This window comes from Pan troglodytes, chromosome 12, assembly GCF_028858775.2.
Source record: "Pan troglodytes isolate AG18354 chromosome 12, NHGRI_mPanTro3-v2.0_pri, whole genome shotgun sequence".
NCBI lineage: Eukaryota > Metazoa > Chordata > Mammalia > Primates > Hominidae > Pan > Pan troglodytes.
The window spans coordinates 44,997,027-45,019,894 of NC_072410.2; the positions used below are offsets into that span (position 1 = coordinate 44,997,027).

General features: G+C 36.1%; 1 long non-coding RNA gene across 1 annotated transcript in view; it reads left to right on the forward strand.

The window, feature by feature from the left end:
- Positions 1-22,868, forward strand: part of LOC129143149 (uncharacterized) — a 38,766-nt gene that overhangs the window by 878 nt on the left and 15,020 nt on the right. The window lies entirely within an intron of this gene.

Sequence of the window (22,868 nt, forward strand, 5' to 3'; positions counted from 1 at the left end):
TATATATATATATATATATATATATATATTTTTTTTTTTTTTTTTTTTTTTTTGAGACAGGGCCTTACTCTGTCACCCAGGCTGGAGTGCAATGGCATCATAATGGCTCCCTGCAGCCTTGACTTCCCAGGCTCAAGTAATCCTCCTACCTCAGCCTCCCAAGTAGCTAGGACTACAGGCAAGCACCACCATGCCTGGCTACTTTTTAAAAATTGTTTGTAGAAACAGGGTCTTGTTGTGTTGCCCAGGCTGTTCTAGAACTCCTGGCCCCAGGAGATTATCCCGTCTCGGCCTCCCAAAGTGCTGGGATTACAGGCGGGAGCCACTATGCCTAGACTACATTTCCTAAAACTATTCAAAAATCCAATTTTTATATAATACTCAGTATTTGAACAACCATCTTTAGAGTAATATATTAACCTTCCATGGCCCTGGATTTTCTTGCTATAGAAGAATAAGTGCCCTTCAGAGTGTCTGTGCATGATTGTTTATACCAACCTTCAATGCGAGCTGGCATTGTCAAGGCATTCGTATATGCAACCATCCATGAGAACACACTTTTAGAAATCCAACCTCAAACCAGTTTGGGGAAATATCATATACAGAAATGATCTCTGGCACACATTGAGTAGCTATGGCTTTTTTTAAATATTTATTTATTTAGAGACAGAATATCACTCTGTTGCCCAGGCTGGAGTGCAGTGGCACAATCTTGGCTCACTGCAGCCTCCGCCTCCTGAGTTCAAGCAATTCTCCTGCTTCAGCCACCTGAGTACCTGGGATTACAGGCGTGCACCATCATGCTCGGCTAATTTTTGTAGTTTTAGTAGAGAGAGGGTTTCACCATCTTAGCCAGCTGATCTTGGACTCCTGGCTTCAAGTGATCTGCCCCGTTTGGCCTCCCAAAGTGCTGGGATTAAAGGTGTGAGCCACCCCACCCAGCCAGCTATGACATTTTAATAACTTGAAATTGAAAATAATTATTACTTACAGGCATCCTGAGTACCTTTCACACATTTTTGTTTTTGAAATTTGACATGATAAGTAGAAAAAGGTAGTTTAAAATTAACTGTATCTAATTAACAACTAATGTGGCTTTAAGCCTCTTACAATCTTATGTGGGATTACTATTATAATTTCTATATTTGTAGTCCTCTTAATTTTCTAAGTCTTTCTGTAATTTTGATTCAACTTGCTTCTCATAGCAGCCTAATAAAAAGAGATTATTGCTTCTAATTTATAGATTAGATTAAGAAAAGGAGACTTATTTTTCTAAGTTAATATAGCCAAGTGAATCTCTGTGTCAAACCACTATCTCCTTCTCCTTTCTCTTCAAAGATCATTTTCATCAATGTTCCTTCATAAATGTTCTTCAGAACATACTTTCCACAAGATAATGTATAATAAAATGTTCAATGTTATTTAGAGAAAATATGCCTAAAATGCTAAAAGTTTAAGAAATTCTACTGTAATTAGAATGTATATATATTGATTTTCTTTAAATAGAATTCTCCAAAATGATTCTATTACAGAACTTACTTTTCATGTAATACCTATTTATATTTTAGGAATATAACTTTAAATCCTAAACGCACAGAATTCTGAATGCTTGTATTTCAAAAGATTTTGTTCCTCTTTAAGTGTTGTGGATCATTTCTAAATATCAGAAAATGAAATCTCCCCTAGATATTTACTCTTGTAATATAATATACTTACTCTTATAACTATTGATCTTGGGTAGTTCTAACATGTCTCCATCTTATATAGAATTTTACTCTAAATTTAACTGCAGGCTTGGCAATTATTTGTGTAAAATAAATTAGCAAATATTCATATTTATCTTCATTTATCTATTCATGTTTTAAAAATGTTTTATCATGTGGCAAGTTTTTTGGTAATCACCTGGAGGTAAATAGCGAACAAAAGTGAACAAAAGATACACAAACCATGCACTTTAGAGTTATAAATATTGTGTAGGAACAGACAGCTGTTAAGTGTTTACTAAGGACCAATTGGCATTCTATATACTATATATATATAAAACCTTACTTAATTTTTCAACCTAGTTAGCTATGTTTTATTCTTATGCTCTGTAAAGGAAAGATCCCAAAGGTTAAATAATTTTTGGACAAGGTCACAGAGACGGGTAATGGCAGAACCAATATTTGAGGCCAGAATATGTCTCTGAATATTAATAAATGCTACAAATAATTAGATGAACAATATTTAAGAATTTAAGCAATCTGAACATACAGATAAAAATATATTTAAACAATTTATATTTGACAACTCTTACCTAAAACATAGCCAGAGGGTCTCTACAGGGTCAAACAGAGTTTCATGGTATCCCCGTCTTATTCAGAAAGAACTGTAAATTCTGCTTATGGTTCTGTTTTTATAACATTAATAACACCGGTGTCATCCTGTGACACTAAAATAGTAATAAAAGCTGTAATATTCTGGAAGTAAAACATGGTTATAAACAGTTATATATGTTGTAAAGGAAAGAACAGGGTACTATGACAGTTTATAATAGGGGTCAGCTAATCCAACCATGGACTATGTCAGTAGAGTTGCAATTTGATATGTGATTAAGATTTAACTGGGTCCAGAGATGGGGGCAAGCATTCCACCGAGAGGAACCAAAAGAGCAAACCTCTGTGACAGGATTGAAGGAACATGGTGTGTTCAAGGAACTGAATGAGGATCGGCAGTTAAAGCATAGTGAGGAAAAGGAAAATTAGTTTGAAATGAGTAATAAGAGGGTCTACCTAAACAACAAACTGAGAGAGACTCCCTAAAATAAAATGATATTTATTCAGGAATGGACATTGCAATGGGAATACATGTGCCATAGTAAACCATGTGCATATTCAGGAAGGTAAAGAAAGACAAAGGTTTTTAAAGGAAAAATGAGGATTATAAAGTTTTTTGAGATAATTATTCTTGGCTTCAAGGATCAAGAGCATAGGTGGCACCAGTTCAAGGTTTGATAGGTAGTTGTTGGGCAGATGTTCTTGCTGAAGTATTTCTTTTTGTGCAGGTTGAGATGGCCTTTGTACAAGGTTTCAGTTTTTGTAAAGTGTTTTTTGATAATTCTTGTTGTCAGGCATTTCTGCATGTAAACCATTCTCTTCATAGCCTTCCTTGGCAACATTTGTCAGGGTTTTTTAAAAAGTGGTGACTCTACTTTGATTCTGACAGCGTTCATAAGAGAAAGAATGGATCTCCTCCAGGCAAATCTTTTGGACCATGAATTTAGCTATGATAGCAAATGCAACAAGATGTGATTGCAGAGTTTAAAGCTGTATAACATAATCAGCTACATTTCATGAAAGATCATCCTGGCTGCTATGTAGCAAATGAATCCGGAGAGACCCAAGGCAGGAAACACAAGCCCAGTTGGTGGGCTGCTCAAAATTTAAAGGAAAGACCGTACTAATCTGTGCAGTAGATGGTGCTAATAAAAGAGGGGGGAGATGGCTCAATGCAGAATATATCCTGGATGTGTATTTTCATGTAGGAGGATGAAGGAAAATGATGTGTCAAGATCTCTAGCATTTTAATCAGGTATAACAAGTAGAATTTACCCCGTGAGAATACCAAGGGAGTGAAATGTTTGTGATGAGAGAAAAAAAAAATAATTTTAGACTTTCTAAGTATGAGAAAAATGTATAACACATATAGGAATATGTAAGTAAAGCATCTGAATATAGACGCTTGAAAAGAGAGGTCTGGGCTTGATGTGAAATTTGAGAAATATCTGCATTTGGTTATTTTTGTAAAGAGTTGGGAGTAAATGAGATTGGTGTGTACAGAGAGAGTGCAGAACGGTAAAGCACAGGTAAGAATCTGTGAAATATTAACTTAGTTTCATGTAGGCAATGATAAGGGTGGCCAAAAGTTTAATGTCAGAAAAGTATTAACTTCGATTAAATGCTGTTAAGAGGCCAATCATGTCCATTAAATTTAACAGTGGGTAGCATACTAGTGACTTCCTGCAGACATTTTATGTAATGTTGTAATAGTGATCATACCACATTGAGTTAAAGAGCACATTGATTGGTGGAGAAAGACTGAAAGACAGAAAGGAGGAAACTTTCCATTTGAGTGAGAACATTGTCTATTCAAAAGTAGTAAGAGCTAGAACATATTGGGTATCTTGCAAGGTCAAAAGATGGCACTGTTTCTTTGGATTTTAAGCTTCATTTATTTTTTAATTTATATTTATTACTTTGAACATACAGAAGAAAATAGGCAATTATAACCTGTATCTAAGTACCCTATACTGGAATAAAAGAAATGCTACAATTTACTTCTGATAAACTTTTCTGTTAAAAAAAATATTGCTAAGTTTCCACTCCACCTCATATTTTTTTCTCCTTTTCTCCAAAGAGGACTTACCTTACATAAAGTATGTGTGAATGTGAATCAAAAACGCAAGTTTTGCATTTTTAGTTTACATGAGCTTTAAGATAAATATAGAATTTTGTTGTATGCTTTATTATTTATAAAAACTGTCATATTCTCAGTCACACACTGAGAATGTGTGTGTGTGTGTGTGTGTGTGAATTTAATCTATATATATACAGTTGACCCTTGGGCAACATGGGTTTGAACTATAAGGTCCACTTATATGTGGATTTTTAAAAATAAAGTGTTTGCCCTGTGATATGTTTTGGCTCTGTTTCCCCAACCAAATCTCATCTAGAATTGTAATCCTTACATGTCAAGGGAGCGGCCTGTAATCACCAGGTGTTGAGGAAGGGCGGTGATTGGATCACTGGGGTTGTTCCCTCAGGCTGTTCTTATGATAGTGAGTTCTCATGATATCTGATGTTTTTATAAGTGTTTGGAAGTTTCTCCTTCTCACTCTCTTGCCTGCCACCTTGTGAAGAAGGTGAGGAAGGTGCCTGCTTCTGCTTCCTCCATGATTGTAAGTTTTCTGAGGCCTCACCAGCAATAGGGAACTGTGAGTCAATTAAACCTCCTTTGTTTATAAATTACCCAGTCTCAGGGAAGTTCTTTATAGCAGTGTGAAAACAGACCAATGCATCCTGTTTCCACAGGTTTCACATCTGCCACCAAACACTGATAGAAAATACAGTATTAGCGGGATGCAAAATCTGCCTACATGGAGAACCAACCATTTAGATACAGGTTCTCTAAGGGGGCCTGCGGACATTGAGTATATATGAATTTTGGGATATGCAAGTGTTCTGAGACCAGTTTTCCATTTATAAAGAAGGATGGTTGTATATGGATTATGTATAACTTTCCCAAGACTTAATTTTAATTTGGTTTTTAAATAATAAATGATGATGTGAAATCATCGCCATCATCCTAATCATAAGCAGTACTTATACAATACTTACCATACAGTAACAGGCACTGCTGTAAGTACTTTGCATATATTAATACATTTATTGTTAATGAGAGGTGACAGCGTGCTGGCAGCCCTTGCAGCCCTCCCTCGCTCTGGGCGCCTCCTCTGCCTTGGCACCCACTCTGGCCACTCTTGAGGAGCCCTTCAGCCCACCTCTGCACTGTGGGAGCCCCTTTCTGGGCTGGCCAAGGCCGAAGCCGGCTCCCTCAGCTTGCGGGGAGGTGTGGAGGGAGAGGCGCCAGTGGGAACCAGGGCCGCGTGCTTGGCGCTTGGGGCCAGCGCGAGTTCCCGGTGGGCATGGGATTGGCAGCCCCGCACTCTGAGCGCCCCGCACTCTGAGCGGCCGGCGGGCCCGCAAGCCCTGGGCAGTGAGGGGCTTAGCACCTGGGCCAGCAGCTGCTGTGCTGGATTTCTCCCCTCGCCTTAGCTGCCTCCCCACGGGCAGGGCTTGGGACCTGCAGCCCTCCATGCCTGAGCCTCCCCCACTCCGTGGGTTCCTGTGCGGCCCAAGTCTCCCTGACCAGCGCCGCTCCCTGCTCCAGGGCCACAGCGCCCAGTCCCATCGACCGCCCAAGGGCTGAGGAGTGCTGGCGCATGGCGTGGGACTGGCAGGCAGCTCCACCTGTGGCCCCCAGTGCCGGATCCAGTGGGTGAAACCAGCTGGGCTCCTGAGTCTGGTGGGGACTTGGAGAATCTTTATGTCTAGCTAACGGATTGTAAGTACACCAATCAGCACTCTGTATCTAGCTCAAGGTTTGCGGACACACCAATCAGCACCCTGTGTCTAGCTCATCGTTTGTGAATGCACCAATCGGCATTCTGTATCTAGCTCAAGGTTCGTAAATGCACCAATCAGCACTCTGTGTCTAGCTTAGGGTTTGTGAATACACCAATTGACACTCTGTATCTAGCTAATCTAGTGGGGACATGGAGAACTTTTGTGTCTAGCTCAGGGATTGTAAACTCACCAATCAGCACCCTGTCAAAACGGACCAATCAGCTCTCTGTAAAATGGACCAAAAAGCAGGTTGTGGGTGGGGGCCAGATAAGAGAATAAAAACAGGCTGCCGGTGCCAGCCGTGGCAACCCGCTGGGGCCCCCTTCCACACAGTGGAAGCTTTGTTCTTTTGCTCTTTGCAATAAATCTTGCTACTGCTCACTCTTTGGGTCCACACTGCCTTTATGAGCTGTAACACTCACGGCAAAGGTCTGCAGCTTCACTCCTGAAGCCAGTGAGACCACAAACCCACCGGGAGGAATGAACAACTCCAGACGTGCTGCGTTAAGAGCTGTTACACTCACTGCGAAGGTCTGCAGCTTCACTCCTGAGCCAGCGAGACCACGAACCCAAGAGAAGGAAGCAACTCCAAACACATCTGAACATCAGAAGGAACAAACTCTACGCCACCTTTAAAAACTGTAACACTCACCGCGAGGGTCCGCAGCTTCATTCTTGAAGTCAGTGAGACCAAGAACCCACCAATTCCGGACACATTAATATCAGCCCTAAGAAGTTTATACTATTTATAGTATAAATTAATGCCATTGTATAAATGAGGAAATAGAGGCACTAAACTTTGAATCTCATCCTTGTTTTGTAGATGATAAATGATGCAGTCTGGATTTCATTGAGAGAGTCTAGCTCAGACTTAGTGCCGAGTCCTCTGCTGCAAGGGCTCACAACTTCACTTACTACTAGAGCTTCATTTACTTTCTTTTCTCATACATGGAAATGGAAGTACATCCAGCAAGTAATCTGGAAGAAGTGGACTAATAGCAGAATGAGAAGAAATGCACTACATTTTTTAAACAACAATTGAGGAAAGTATCCTGAGTTGTTGATTGTGCAGAACCACATAGAATTATCAGGGACTCCTGACCATTTCTCAATGTGTCTTCATGATGAAAACAGGCTTTTAGGTGATATTGAGCTTGGGCTGAGAACCAGGGAAGTTCTGCTCTCTACATTTCCTCAAAAGGAAAGAATAAACGAATGGATTTTAAAAAGCTTTTCTTGGATAATGATGTCACCATCAGTGATGAAAAGGGCCACTTCACAGCATGAAATTAGGTTCTTTCGATTAGACAGAAGGTTACATAGTTCAGCTAATGTCACTAGTAGCTACTTGCCAGTTAAGGGGCTTTTTCATTCCTAAGAAATCTGTGCTAAGACAAGTTTGTATTTTTTCTTTCTCCATCTTGCCAAAGAGCTTCAGCTAAGTTTCTACATGCTTTAATGTATAAATTAGGAACTTAAATTAGTCTTGCCAAGTATATCTATGATTTCTTTCTACCAATCTGAAACTTTGTTGTGATGTTCCAAAAATCTTAAAGAAACAAGAGTATAACATAAGAATGCTGGTGTTTATTTAAAGAAAATGATTACATTTTACTTTTTTTGTTTCTTTAAAAAACTTTTTAAAACATTATTCCAATTAAGAAAATGTATGCCAAACAACCTGTTTCATGTATAGTGAAGAGAAGACACTGTCAAAAAAGGCAAGTATTTTCACTTTAACGCCCATATATTCACTCCTACCTGAAGCTTAAATGGGAGCTCTAACACGGGCAGAATGTTGTTCTGAATGCCGTTCCTGCTTTTGCATTTAAGGACTAACATTTTGAGAATGTTTAGAAGCTGGGGAACGCTTTAAACAACATAATGAAAATAACAGCAAATAAAAATGGTAATCATATTAATAACAGAGGTTGCATTCCAAAGAGGTGTTTTTGCATACTTTGACTCTTATACTAGGAAAATTGAGACGTGGCAATACATTTCCCATTGATAAAAACCGTAAACATTTTATTCTGTAAAGTTATTCAGTTCAATCAGTGAAGCATGCACCTTAATCAAGTACAGTGAATGGGGAAAACACACAAATTGCAACAGTAAAGTTTGTTTCTTGAGTTGTAGAGCAATCTAAAATTATGAGCAAACCAGACATGTATGAAATTATGCAACATTTTAATCAATTGTGCCCTGAAATGCCTTGTCAAGAGAGTAGACAAATCATTAAAATCTGCAACTCATTTATAGAATAGTTCATATTGATCATTTGATTATTGTCTTGATTACCAATGGGTAACTACACATCAAAATTCATCCTATTTACTTCTAACTTCATATCTACTAAAAACCCCAACCAAGGAACCATGCCAATAAATTATCATATAATTATATATGACATAAATGTGAGGTGAAATTATATATATGATATATAATTATATTTTATACATGTACATATAATTATATATCATATTATATATATGAGATACATATATATCTCATATATATATATAAACACACACACACCAATATCTACATTTCCTTAAAAAAAATAAATGATAAATGAATGGATTTAAAATAGCACTTCCTGGGTAATGATGTCAGCCTCAGTGATTAATATACATATATATGTGTGTGTATATATATATATATACACACACACACACACACACACACACTTTTCAAAAACCTCATACATTCCAGAGTTCATCATTAACTACCTCTGGGACCCAGGTAACACATGGAAAGATATTCAAGTAAATACTGACTGATTTTGAATGTAGCCTTGAATTCTGCAAATATCCCCTAAGTCAAGAGAAAAATAAATGAATTCTACATTTTTTAGCTGTGTAACTACACACGATTTCCCGATCCTATTCTTAAGCTAGACCTACAAAAGACTCCTCCATGACTTCATCAATTTGCAAAAGGATTCAAGGTTGTCTCAGATTCTTTTCTTTTCCTTTCTTTTTTTGTGGTTGGGAAATGAGGTTCTCCATTTTTTTTTACATGAAGCTCTTAGGGGAGTTGAGCCTTCTTCCTGTTATAATGTAAAGTCAATAATTTTATCTAATCATAGACTTTATAATAGAATAATTATAAATGTGAGGTGAAAAAGCATGACTCTTCCTTTGCTGTATCTTGCTGTTTATTGTTCCTCCATCCCAGCTAACATTTGTATCACTATTCTCACTGTTCTTTTATTTCTAATTCTTCACATTTCCAATTTAGATGATAATCACAGATTACTCTCCCATACTCTCCCATATCTCCCATGATTCATTACACAAGTACATAATTCACAAATATATACACCCACATGCATAAACACACACTTTTCGTGGTGGATTAACTTCCAAAAATGTCAACAATATGATTAGAGCTATGAATCACAAAGTACGTAGAAGGGCCTTTAATTTTAATATAACATGCTTTGTAGGTTGCCGTTTGGTGCCAAGCCACCCACAGGCCCTCATTCAAAAAGTATAAAAACAAGGTAGAAATATAAAAAGAGAAGTAAAAGTACAATGACGTAAAAAGAACAGTGTGAGGATGTGGAAGTGGGGTGGGGGGAAATAAACAAAAATATGTAAAACCATATCTGAAACACTTTGTACAATATGTAGACTCAAATTTTATCAACCGATGATACATTATGGTGCTTGATTACCAATGGGTAACTACACATCAAAATTCATCCTATTTATTTCTAACTTTATATCTACTTAAAATCCCAACCAAAGAACCATGCCAATAAATTATCATGTATAGATGATATTATCATATACATGATATCATATATATGATAGAAAGGCAAGACTCCTTAAGTCTTGCCTTTCTAAATGTTATAGCAATAAAATTTCTAGGAACTAGTAGTCAAATCAATTTGAGCTTTATAGGATGACCTCATGTTCGGCAGCAAGCTAGTGCTCTGGAAATATATGAAAATAAAGCACCGCTTCACTTATTTTTAAATATTGAAGGTAGAATGAGATGGTATAGATGGTGAAAAGGCAGTCCAATAACCTTCCTGGCTTTCCTGGACATAAATCACAGTTTTCTCTAATATTGAGTAATGAAAATGTTAGGTATCTTAAAACAGGCATTGTATATGAAACAGAAAAGTTTCTTGCTGTCATTTATACTGTGTGTCAGGTCCTGTGGATTTGCAATGGGTGATCTAAAGAAGCATAATCTATCAGAGAAATATATCTATAAAAAACGGAGGGACATGGTAAAAAACTGTAATTGAGTAGTTGCAAGAAAATTATTGTCTTGAGCTAAAGGCTTTTAGAAAAATTTAGTTTGGATCACTAGACATATTTTAACCACATTAATGAGGTATCTGATTTAGCTCAAGTAATGTTAATAATATTTGCAAAGACTCAAATTAAGAAGTCGTTTGGTAAGTTAAAAGAATGGACATTAGGTTAGTGTGGCTGGACATTCATTATAGTTAGAAATACTGTGCAGAAGCTGATTATGAGCAATTCTGTAAGTCATATCCAAAAGCCCTAAAATTGGGAGAAAAATCATGCATTCAAGATTCTGTTCTCCTATAAGTATGTGATCTAGTGTATAAGCTAATTTCCTATATTAGTTTAAGATAGTTTATTCTTATTATTCACTTTAGGTAAGTTTTTATCATGGATATACATCCACTCTTATCAAACTTCTATTATCTATCTAGCCATCAGTTGTTTACTTTTTTCCCTTTAATGGTTTAACATAATGAATTGAGTTGATAGGTTTTCTAATGTTGAATCACCCTTCAACTTCTGGTCGTGATGTGTTCTTCTGCTCACCTGGAGTAAATATTCTAATGTATTATTTTGTATGCTTGGATCTATAGGGTGACTGAGAGTGCTGTTTTTTCTCTAATATCTATTTTATCATTATTGGTTCAGTAATAAAACCTAACACTTTAGCTGAGGATGACACATACGTGGAGATCGCATCTCTCACCCTTCTATGTAACTAATATTGGTCAGGTGACTGTGTTTTAGCAAATGATAGAGGACAAGCGGTATGTGCACACAGGTTATGGCCTTTGAAGGAAGCTGCTCACTCTTCCCGACTTTATTCCTAATTCTCCTACTTTGGAATTTGGATATAGTCATAGTAGTGACTTATTACTGACCATGTGTGCAAAGTAACTTAGGAGATGGAAGAGTAAGGAACAAAGAAATCTGAGTCCCTGGATGACCTAGGGAATCAGAAGCGTCCTGTCTTCTTTTACAACCTACATATGGAAAACTTGTACTAAGGGAAAAGGGAAACTTTAAAAAGCGATTTCCTTTCTCTCTACTTGATAGTAGCTTATATACCATACAAATTATCTGGTTTTAAAAAGTTTGATAAAATTTAGCTATAGAAACATGTAGCACTAACTTAAGGATAGATCTCCCTTTACTTTCCTTTAAAAATACTTTTATCAAAAATCAAATCTGAAAAAAAGATATTTATAACACACATGAATTTCACTTTAAGACTAAACACAGATCAAGGGCCTAATTGTAGAAATTGACTCCTCCATGTCCTCTTTCCCCATCTCTTCTGGGCTCACCTCATATTCAAGCCAACAATACTCTTACCTGAAATTATTTGCTTAACACTCTCCTTTTTTTCCCTTTAAATTTCAAATGAATATGTATATATTTTTAGTATATGTATTATTTATTACCGCAGGCTTTGAAAATTTATATACATTAAATAATGCCAAATGTATTCTGCAAGTTTATATTTATTCAACATCATATTAATGAAGTTCAGGTATGATGTTGTGTTTCTTCACTTTCAGTGCCATTTGTATAAAAATGCCATAATTTTGATTTTTTTCACATATTTATTCATATATATAGTGAAAGTTTTCTATTATGAACACTTTGTATATCCTAGAACATATATACCAAATTTTTCGGAAGTATATTAATAACAGTAGCATTCCTGAGGGTCATAGAATATGGATATATTTGGTTTTGTAAAATAATGGCTAATTATTACTGTAATGGAGCAATTTACAATTTCAGCAGCCATAGTGTAGACATAAGTACCAATACTCGACCTTCATTGTTAAATATTTTAATATTTCCCAATCTTGTGAATATAAATAGTATCTTATTTGTTTATTTGTATTTCTCTATATGTTAATGGTTAATTTTTTAATGCATTTTCTGTCACTTCATGTATCTTTCTATAAAGCACACAGTCAAGCTTTTTGCCTACTTTTCAAGCCTTTAAAAATATTCAGGAAATACATTCTTTGTCATGTTTATGTGCTGTTAACTTATCACAGTTTGTGGATTCCTTATTTATTTTCTTTAACATCTAAGACCTTAATTTTAAGGTGTTTGAATGATCAATCATTTCCTTTATAGTCTGTACTAACTGTGTTTTATTTAGAATAATTTAGACCTTTCTCCCTTCAGGAAGAAAGACCAGAGCATTTTTCCTTCAGCTTCTAAAAATCTTGACAGATGACATGTCACTCAGCTGAATCCCCACTTTCCCTCCCCCATGGCCTCCACCACCCACACTGCATGGAGTTTTTTGTTGGGTGAAGAAAACAGTATTAGTCCTTTCTTAAGGTGCTATAAATAACTTCCCTGAGACTGAGTAATTTTTAAAGCAAAGAGGTTTAATTGACTCACAGTTCCACATGGTTGGGGAGGCCTCAGGAAACTTATAATCATGGCAGAAGGGGAAGCAGGTACCTTCTTCACAGGTTGGCAGGAAAGAGAAGATTGAAGGAGGAACTTCAAAACACTTATAAAAACCATCAAATCTGGGAACTAACTCACTATCGTGAGAACAGCATGGGTGAAACTGCCTCCATGATCAAATCACTTTCCTTCCTTGACACATGAAGGTTACACTTTGAGATATGATTTGGGTGGGGACACAGAGCCAAACCATACCAAAAACCATCTCCACAAAAGTTTTCTTTCTTCCTTTGAGCCATATTGTGTATATCAACTTGTCATTGTGGTGACAGGAAGGGACAGCCCCTTGCCCCATATTAGGACATTTCGGTAGGGCCATCTCAGTCCCAAAGCTCCCACTGGGATTTGCTGAGGTCTATGTTAGAACTGTATCAAAATTCTGTAACACAATTTTTTCCTCTGACCAATCCTGCTTCCTTAATTGGTAACTAACAATAGTATTCCTTAATCTATATAATTAAAATAAAGGTGAATAATCAGAATGTTGAGGGTTATCAGCCATGCCAATTAAAAATTAAAATCACTGTCTTGAGTGAAATCTCAGACTCCAAAGCTATTGACTGAAAGAGAGGGCAGATTCCCATGGGAAGATGAGGTGGGGTTCCCTTGCAACAATATAAAATGATTATTTAGTAATAATTCCCCAAGCCCTTCCTTAAAGAATCCTATTCAGGCAGTCATACACAAGGAAAGGGGAATACTCAGATATTTTGAGAACTGTTAAATAGAGGGTGCATATAGACATGGACATTTGAGGAGAGAAAATATCATTATAGTTCCTTGACAGAGCAGGATTATATGAGATAGGTTACAGATGGAGTTCCAGCCAAGGTGTGGTTAACATTGGGTTTACTGGGTTTACTATGTTCACAGACCCATCATGGGTCATTTCCCTGGTCTTGAATTGTATATTTGAAATAGATATATTTCACAGTTGAATCAATAATTAATAATCAAATTGGTTTTGTAACCTGTAAGGGCTGCCATAGTGAGAAAAGCCAAATAGAATCCTCTAACATAATGATGCCCTCATTGCTCCCAGCAATGGTAGTAGATCAGAATCAGTAGTACATAAGGGTAATGACAGAGAATAGGGACATCTTTAAAGATTCAAGGGATTAGGAGTCATGATCTCCATTATAACTCCATTTAATTTACCAGTATGGATGCTAAAAAAAATGGAATAATACAAAATCAACCAAGAAGTAACCCCAATTAAACCCACTGTTGCAGATATGCTACCTTTGCCAAGTCAGATAGGAAACCATTGTGGAAGACAGCGTGACGATTCCTCAAGGATCTAGAACTAGAAATACCGTTTGACCCAGCCATCCCATTACTGGATATATACCCAAAGGATTATAAATCATGCTACTATAAAGACACATGCACACGTATGTTTATTGTGGCACTATTCACAATAGCAAAAACTTGGAACCAACCCAAAAATCCATCAGTGACAGACTGGATTAAGAAAACATGGCACATATACACCATGGAATATTATGCAGCCATAAAAAAGGATGAGTTCATGTCCTTTTCAGGGACATGGATGAAGCTGGAAACCATCATTCTCAGCAAACTACCACAAAGAGAGAAAACCAAACACCACATGTTCTCACTCATAGGTAGGAATTGAACAATGAGAATACTTGGACACAGGGCAGGCAACATCACACACCAGGGACTGTTGGGGAGTAGGGGGCTGGGGGAGGGATAGCATTAGGATAAATACCTAATGTAAATGACGAGTTGATGGGTGCAGCAAACCAACATGGCACATGTATACCTATGTATCAAACCTGCACGTTGTGCACGTGTACCCTGAACTTAAAGTATAATAATAAAAAAAAGAAAACTAAGACTAAGTGTGAACAATTAAATTATTATTCAGTCTCACAGAGCCAGAAAGTGGAAGAATCAGCATTTGAACCAAAATGCATGGACACAAAGGTATACGTTCTTAATTACTTTGAAATAGAGCTCATATACCATAGATTGCTTCCTTATTCTATCATCAGCTGTTCACTGGCCCATCACTTAGCCATGGAGATATCTTACTGGTAAGAGGAAATTTTAATGATGTTTGGTAAAAGGGGACCAATTTAGTCCAATTACTAAATATCCCAGTAAAGATCTTAAGCCAAAAAACATATATTTGTCCTTTTTGGCTTTCCAACCTCTTTGTATTGAAGACAAAATTACCTAAAAAGGCAGGGAACAGGCGGTTGGAGTCTGGCCTTTCTCTGTAAAAGCCATTATGGATTAGATTTTACATCACCTTACCCTCTGAGAATGCTGGTCAAAGATCATTTGTGGCAAATGTGACAGAAATAAGGGCCCAATGATATGACAGTAAATGGGTGTGGCAGCTTGAACAATGCACAAAACCTAATCAGCATTTCTTGCAATAGAATTTTAGCTTGGCTGTGTTTCTTTTGGTGCTTGCATTCATTGGATTTGAAATATGATTATGTGAGCTAATTAATGTATTTATAAATCCCTTTTTTCTTTTTTCCCTTCCCTTTTCTCCCCTTTTCCCCTCCCTTTCTTCCTTTCTCTTCTCCCTTCCCTTCCATCTTCCTTTTTTCCCTTCCCTTCCCTTCATTCATTCCCTCTTCCCTTGCCTTCCCTCTTCCCTTGCCTTCCCTCCCTTCCTTCCCTTCCCTCCCTTCCTTCCTTTCCCTCTTCCCTTCCTTTTCCTCTTCCCTTCCCTTCCCTTCCCTTCCCTCCCCTCCCCTCCCCTCCCCTCCCTTCCCTTCCCTTCCCTTCCCTCCCCTCCCCTCCCTTCCCTCCCCTCCCCTCCCTTCCCCTGCCTTCCCCTGCCTTCTCTTACTTCATTGTTTCTTCTTTCTTTATTCACTTAAATTTATTTGAACTGGATCTTGTTGTTTGCACATAAGAAAGACAATTACTTGATCACCATGTGGCACAAAGTCCAAATGGAAGGCAAGGCTTTTGCCTGTACAAGCCAACTACTGCAATAGAAACAAAGGGCATAAAAATTCAACAACTCTATATTGGGCTGGTGTAATTTTATTAATACACAACTATCAAAGCCCGATTCAATATATTTGATGGACTGTTGTTAGTAGTTGTTTTCAGAAAATGAAATTTAAAGTACCATTAATTCTGTTATAATTTAAGAGGAAAAGAAGCCAAAACTTTGGTGAGCAGGATGCTGTCAATAATTTGTCATGTTACAACCACCCTGCAGAATCACTACAAAAAATGCAGAAAATACTATCTTCAGCACTTTCTGAGAAACACAGTGTGGGAGTGAGCTACAGACCTCTTCAAAGCATTTCAATGACCATTCTCGGTTATTGGCAATCAAAATAGGCTTCATGATTTCGGGAAACTTAGGAAGATTCAAGAAAGACAAATAACAATGAGTGGCATTTAAATGAAAGATGCAAAATTAAGCTAAAATTATCATTGGAATGGTTTTGTCTGTAGATATATTCAACAATGACTAATATAATGTAGAAATAAACAGGTAGTCTATATAGGTAATTATTATTTTAAAATTGAAAAATATTACAATAGTTGAAAATATGATTGACCTGAGCCCCAATAGTATGCAGGTGGTATTAAGAATGTAGGCAAAGTTATAACCTTGAGCACCATAAGGACTATCTAAAAGATCCATATGTAGTTTAGTTCCCAGCAGCCTCCCTAAATAACTGCACAACATTCTGGTCCCACCAGTGCAGTCCTCATGCCAAAGCAGAATTAGACAAGGGTCCGCTGTAATAGTATTCTTTTGAAACAGGAAACATTTGAGTGGCAGGTAGTACAAATGTATTCCTTTATTAAACTTTTAGTTGGTTTCTACCACTGTCAGTCTGCTAAATTGCTTTGCACGTGTCACATGCTTTGGATGACCCTACATGACAAGCTCTCACTTGCTACACAAGGGAAATTAAGGGTGGTCACAGTGTGCTTTTCCTTCATTACAAATGCTTGCATCAATTCGATTTTTACTGCTTTCTATTTTCTCTTTCTATTCAGGATAAACTTTGCATTAACTCTCCCTGGTTAACTCTATCTGATGTCCCTCAGTTGAACTACTTTTCCTAATTCAAAACTGAAACAAGACCTATTTCTTTGAGTAAATAGTCTTGTCTTTGATTCTTTACCTCTAAGTTTCAATAGAATTTCTTTTAACCATATCAACCTGGGACAATCACAACCCACTTAGTGCCAAGCAATCTTGTTTTATTAGTCATCCTGCTTGGGAAAAGTTAGGCTTTTTAGATAGTGCTATCCCTTCCTACCCCACCAGCCCACTCCCCATAATTTGATGCTTGTTTTCTTCATTATAGAATAATTGTGTGTCTTCTTCTTTACATAGAGTATAGTTGGTGGCTGAATATAATAATGTATCTGAAAGTACTTCCTATTCCTTAAATCACAAAGAGATAGAAATAGTTTTTATATTAATCTTCAAATATACTTCCCATTTTTATATTATTGTAATTTTTATACAAATCTTTTCTAAATTTTGCTTTATTATCTCATTCATGTCTCCTACAATGCCTTTGATGTAGCTTTTCTATATCTCTGTTTCACAAGAAAATAAAATAAAAAATCTGACCTGGGTTAAAAGTAGTGATAAAGTTAGTATGAAAACAGCTCCCAGATTCAAAATTAGTGGGACAAATTATTCCCCAGTTCTTGATCACTTTCATCAGACTATAGTCTCACATTTATTCCAAACTATGCTCTTATGACATCATATTGGCTCCCATCAAACTGATTTTTAAAATATTTTTAAGTTCAGGGATACATGTGCAGTCTTGTTATATAGGTAAACATGTGTCACGGGGGTTTTCTGTACAGATTATTTCATCACCCAAGTATGAAGCCTAGTACCCATTAGTTATTTTTTGTGATCTTGTCCCTCCTCCAACCCTTCACCCTCTGATAGACCCCAGTATATGTTGTTCCTCTATGTGTCCATGTTTCTCATCATTTAGCTCCCACTTATAAGTGAGAACATGTGGTATTTGGTTTTCTGTTTGCTAAGCATAATGGCTTCCAGCTCCATCCATGTTCCTGCAAAGGACAAGATCTTCTTATTTTTTTTATGGTAGCATAGTATTTAATGGTATATATGTATCACATTTTCTTTATCCGGTCTATCATTGATGGGCATTTGGGTTGATATCATATCTTTGTTATTGTGAATAGTACTCAATGAACATATGCGTGCATGTGTCTTTATAAAACAACAACTTACATTCTTTTGTGTATATACCCAGTAATGGGATTGCTGTGTCAAACGGTATTTCTGTCTTTAGGTCTTTGAGGAATTGCCACACACACTCACAGACAGGAAAAATTAATATCGTTCAAATGGCCATACTGCCCAAAGCAATTTATAGATTTAAAGTTCTTTCTATTAAACTACAATTGACATTCTTTACAGAACTAGAAAAAAACTATTTTAAAATTCATATGAAACCAAAAAAGAGACCAAACAGCCAAGGCAATTTTGAGCAAAAAGAACATGATGTTATAGGCATCATGCTACCAGACTTTGAACTACAGAAACCAAAACAGCATGGTATTGATACAATAACAGAAAAATAGACCAATGGAACAGAAGAGAGAATTCAGAAATAAGACTGCACACCTACAACCATTTGACCTTTGTAACAAACCTTACAAAAACAAGCAATGGGGAAAGGATTCCCTTTTCAGTAAATGGTCATGGGATAACTGGCTAGCCATATGCAGAAAATTGAAACTGGACTCCTTCCTTACACCATATACAAAAATTAACTCAAGATGGATTAAAGTCTGAAGTGTAAAAGCCAAAACTATAAACATCCTGGAAAACAACCTAGGAGATACCATTCAAGATATAGGCTTGGGCAAAGATTTCATGACAAAGATGCCAAAAGCAATTGCAACAAAAGCAAAACTTGACACATGGGATCAAATTAAACTAAAGAACTTCTGCACAGAAAACTGAATTGCTTATAGGGTTTGAACATAGCATAGGTTTCCCTGCCTCAGCAAATTTGTTCAACACAATATTTACCATGTCAATATCTTTCCATTCACCATTGTCATCTCCACTCTCATGTTCTTTCCTGATCTGTTGTGCCAAATGTGAGCTCATTCTTCCCAGGTCTCTAGGTCTTTGAATTTTCATTAAGGCACTGCCCACACTCTGCTTTACGTTAGGATTGTTGTTGAATCTGTCTCCTTCCCACATTCTTGTAAGTTCTCTGAGGGCAGGGTCTACACTTAAAAATTTCTACATCCTCTACAAAGCATACCATGGCCATAGCAGGAACAATTAACATTTTGAACTGAATAAAATCAAGGAGTGATTTAGAGTAATATACTGGAATGCATCTTTTAGAAAGGCTATTACAAAGTTTATAACTCAGCCAGGAAAACTCTTAAACCTAAATTATCAAGGTGAGATTGATTGCATTAGACCCAGAGCAAAATTATGACTGAAAATAGAAAGATATTACATGTTCTGGAGATACCATCAGAGTCAGGAGCTTTGCTGTTAACCCATTGCTACTCTGGGATTTAGGTGGCAGAAACATTTAGCTGTAGGCTATTTCCTTCTACTCAGCATGTGACCATGTGCTCACTACAGTTCCTCCCGGACATCCACTATATAACCAATTCTAAATCTATCCATTGCAAGATTTTTGTTTTTTTTCCTCCATAATGTTTTTACTTTCTCTTAGCAGTTAGAAAAACACAGATAAGGACCGTAACTGCTCCTTTGGGTGGGTGTTGTGAGAGACATTTTCCATATATTGATGAAGCAATGAAATACTATTTTATCTTCTAATGAAAAGTTCCAAAGTATTTTTTAGAACCACTTCAAACCTTTTTATTTTTGGTGGCAAAAGATATCCCTCTGATTTAGGCTATTTCACTTGCTTTTTAATTTTACCATTGTTGACCAGACCCTGACTAGTTTATGGATCTTAAAAAGTATCAAATCTTGAATACTACTTCCATGAAAATCCGTGCAAATAGAACTTACAACAGACTTCCAGACTACGTCCATTGTCAAGGCCCAGTAATTGACAACTCTCCAGACCCCTTGAAACAGGGGATTAGGCTGTGTTCACACAGGTGAGGAGTAAAGATGTCAACTCTTCGCCCTGTATTTTCCTATCTAGATAGAAGGATGAATGAGAAATGAAATCGAAACCTCATAAATAATAAACAGCAATTTTATAACTTCTGTAAAGAGTACTGAATTAAAGGGAATATTACAAGCATTTAAAATATTTCTGGTAGCTATGTCCTTGAGAACACTGTATTTATCCTTTCTGAAATAGCTGAGCATATGAATTTCACATCCCATACCTCTGAGACTTGAGAATTACAGGGATAAGTTGTTTTGTAGCTATGTTTATAATGGCCAGCTAATATCTCTTGCTTGGTAGTTGATCTGTTACCATATTAAAAATCTATACTCATAAACTGCTCTGTGGAATGTGTTTTAGCATAAACTGTTTGATAAGCAATTTCATCATGGTTATGATGATGTTGATTAAAATGAAGTAGAAATATAAGACCCTATAAGAACCTATTTCAACTCTTGGGAAAAAAGGGCTTGAAGTTACCAAGGTAACTTGGGCGGGCATTTTCAGAACACAAATATGATTCTCTTTCTTTATTGAGTCAAAACGTAATGATATATATTTTTTAAAACGGTAACTGATTGAGTATATGCATATCAACAAATACTTATTATAATATTACATTTCTGCATGATAGAAAAACTAAAAGTCCATAAACTAAAAATACCAAGACATTGACATCAATTATTTCTTAGGGGTATAATCTACTTCATTTTCATTGTTTGTGCTTTTTGTATTTCCCCATATCTTCCAATAAATTAAAATAAGATTTAATATGAATTATGAGAGACTTTTATTTATTTGTGCTCAGAAAACTGTGGACCTAGAACCAAATATAGACCACCGCTTGTTTTGTAAATAAAGCTTTATTAAAGTACAGGTATGCCCATTTATGCCTATTTGTTTACCCACTGTCTAAGGGTGTTTTCATACTATAAAAACAAACTTGAGTAGTTGTTAAAGAGACCATATGGCCAGCAAATCTTCAAATACTTATTATCTGGCCCCTTACAGAAAAAAGTTTGTTTAACCCTACTTTATACAATTGTTTTTCAACTCACCCTGTGTAGGATAGTCCAGAGAGCAGTTTATAGGCCAACAATTTCTTAAAAACATAGTCTTACTTTTATAAAGAAAAAAGATATTTCCTAGGATTGAGTTGTTACACAGCCAGTTTAAATTCACAGGTGGAAGAATATGTCAACAGATGCAAAACTTTGATTCCTGTTACATTTTGGTAAGCTATTTCAACAGTCATTTTTATTTAGTTAAAAATATTTTTATTACAATTCAAGCTTAAATAAGCTCTGTGTCTGTCTGTTATGATACTTTCATTTTCTGGCCTTTCTTCTGAATCCCTTTCTGAATAAAAAACAGATGGCATTCCAGAACTAGAGAAACTGTATGAATATTTGAGTTATACTTATTTTAAAAAAAGCAGAAAAAGAGAAAAGTATATAGATATTTTAAAATTAAATAAATAACCTAGAAATTTAACGTCTTGCATGCAAACCCTTTATGATGAAAGTTGTCGAACCATTGTTTTGCTTGTATATAATTTGATCGTATAGTTACAACATATGTGATTAAGCAATGTAAATTCATTCTCTTTCAACAAGTGGATTATGCAGATACCTGGCACACAGCAATACACCAAAGGTAGATAAAACTAATAATGTTGGTAGATCAAATTGAACCAGGGAAGATGTTCAATACTTTATTCATGAGTCTACAACATTCTTATAGATGGGCCACAAAGTTGATTAAGATTTCGCCCAGGCAACATAGAATGGGAAGTTTCCTCAGTCATAGAGTTTCTTGTTCACAAGCTGAAATAGATCCATTGCCCAGAAGCGTGAATGTTCTTAGTACAAATCCAGGCAAGGATTTCCTTAGGAAGCTTCATAAAGAGGATACTGAGTGATTGAGAGCCCCCTCCACCTCATTCATGCTGTAGCAAGAAGAAGAAACTTTAGAGCATTACGTTATAAGTTGATGATATCACATAACAAAGGACAATTCTTTTATGTATTTATTTATTTTAGTAAAATAATTTTCTAATGAGTAGCCTACTCAGATCTAAGGTAGGAATAAATGTTAGAATAATTAAAAATAAGTTAATGGATTATTTAGCTGGTCAAAGAAGCTGCCATATATATTATACATATAACACATACATGTAAAATAACATAGGTAATATGCATGTTTTAATATAAGTAAATGTACACACCCATAAAATTTTCTCAAAGTTTTTCTTCATGTAATGAGTGAAAATGAACCCACAAAACTCAAATAACAACATTGTTAGGAATGAATTTCTTCTACTTAGAACTGGCTGATTTATTTCTTTTACTGTGTTTTCTGGAGTCTAAAATAGTCATGTTACTTCTTTAATAAGCTACAATTTTAAACAGTTATGCACCTTAGTCTATTACAATAGTCTATCAGATTACTGATTTTTCTCCTCTTTATTAAATGTATTAAATGTTTTAAGGTTTTAGTCTTCAAATATCCATTTATAATTTTAAAGTGGAGCTGATGACAAGTTTGAAGACCCCTTGCTACCACTAAGTAATAGTACACTAAAATCATAAGGGCAGGCCGAGGAGATATAATAAACCTCAAATATGAGAGAAGGCACCTGTGATATAATTATGATACATGTTGCCACCTTTAATTTAGAGTTAGTATATGTGTAAGGATTTATTGAAAACCTTAAATTATCTAATAAAAGTGTATCAGGTATTTCTTGTAAGCTTCCCAGTAACCAAATAAATACAAATTAAGAAGGAAATGCCGTGTTTGAGCTATTAAATTATGATGTTTCATTCATTTTT